This window comes from Lynx canadensis, chromosome C1 (assembly GCF_007474595.2).
Source record: "Lynx canadensis isolate LIC74 chromosome C1, mLynCan4.pri.v2, whole genome shotgun sequence".
NCBI classification, from domain to species: Eukaryota; Metazoa; Chordata; class Mammalia; order Carnivora; family Felidae; genus Lynx; species Lynx canadensis.
Genome location: NC_044310.1, coordinates 74,261,853 through 74,263,757, shown reverse-complemented (window position 1 = coordinate 74,263,757; position 1,905 = coordinate 74,261,853).

The window sequence follows — 1,905 nt, the reverse complement described above, 5'->3', positions numbered from 1 at the left end:
TATTTACACATATTATATATTTTTTAAAACTTCAGCAGAATCGATACCAGTGATTTCAAGTTTTTAAAAAATTCTCTATATCACTGTTTCTTACTTCATATTACTCAATACTGTCAGGCATTTTAATCTTTGCTGTTCTAATGGAGATAAAATCACATCACATTGAAGCCTTAATTTGCCTTTCATTGGTTGCTAATGCAGTTGTGAACCTTTTAAAATATTTATTCACCATTTGTTTGTTCTTTACTATGAATTACCTATTTATGTCTTTTACTCATTTTCATAGGTTATTTGTCCTTTATTGATTTGTTCAATTTTCAAATATATCAGGGAGAGTAAACTTTTTTGGTTACATATGTTACCAATGTCTTCTCTAAGTTTGTGGTTGTTTATTTTAACCTTTTTGATGAAATATTTTCCTAATTATTTATTTTTTTGGATGGGGGATATATGCTAATAATTCATTAAGTAACAAAGTTAAACGTTTTAAAAAAATTGAGTGTTGGATACCGAGTCATTTAAATCATGCCTATCTATGGCGAAAGCCTTGCTTAATGCAAGACAATTAACACTGGTACATAACAGGTTAACCAAAAAAAAGTAGGCAACAGGGCACCTGGGTGGCTCAGTGGGTTAAGAGTCATGATCTCACGGTTGGTGGCTCAGGTCATGATCTCACGGTTGGTACGTTGGAGCCCTGCATTGGGCTCTGGGCTGACAGCTCACAGCCTGGAGCCTGCTTCAGATTTTGTGTCTCCCTTTCTCTCTGCCCCTCCCCTACTGGCGCTCTTTCTCAAAAATAAATAAACATTAAAAAAATGTATAAAAATAAAAATGAAAAAAAGTGGGCAACACAAAACATGATAAAATAAGATATACAACTGGAAAAAAGCAGTTGTGGAAACATCCTGAAATAGTTTTGGTAAATACAGCTCAAATATGGAATGACTAAAGACAGGTCACTAGCTTCTGAAAGTCAGCCTATAGTCACTATGTTCTGCTGAGGAAATGTTCTGCTAATCATTTCTTGATACCAATATTGGCAAATTTATCAGTTTTACCCTATATAGTCAGTAGGTTTTGGGTTCTTGTTTAAGAAATCCTTTGCTACTAGTGGTGATAGAGATATTCTCTGATATTTCTTCTAAAATTTTGAAAGATTTGCTTTTCACATATATATATTTAATCCATCTAGAATATACTTTTGTATAATATAGAGATCCAATTTTATTTTTTCCAGGTGGATAATCAATTTTCCTAATACAATTTATTGACTAGTTTTTTTCTTTTTTCAATTATCTGTAATGTCACGGTCACATGTGGGTAAATGTAAGCCTGTTTTTGAACTCATTCTCTACATCTGGCAAAAAACTTTACTGTTTCCACCTGGTCCAGGCCTGGGCGAGGGCTCCGCGGTGGTCAAAAACCTGCCTAGGGGCCGCAGGGAGAGCCTCAGCCAGAGGCCCTGACACCAGGGCCGGGGTGCCAGAGGGGCCCCTCAACGCCTGCCGGGCTCCGGAGGCTCCTCGTGGTGCCGGAGGCTGGGCGCTTGGCAGCGGTGCCCGCCCAGCCCGGCCCGGGGCCGCCGGCCTCCCAGGTGAGTCAGGTGGCCTCCATCTTCTGGATGAGCTTCACCTGCTGACCCCGCGGCGGTTCTGCAGGAGGCCCCGGAGATGGGCGCCTGCGCGGTTGGAACCGGGCGCGCAGATAAAGGGCCGGGTTCAGGGTCCGCTCCAGGCCCCTGGCGGCTCGCGTGGCGTCCAGGGCTTCCCGCAGCTCTTCTTGGGACGGCTTGTGCCTCTGCTCGTCCCGGAAGAGGCCGGCCGCCGCCGTGGCTCTGCCTGTTCAGGAGAGGCCTTCTGGCTTCACCTCCACCGGCTCTCGAGAAGCGGGCCGCGCTCCGGA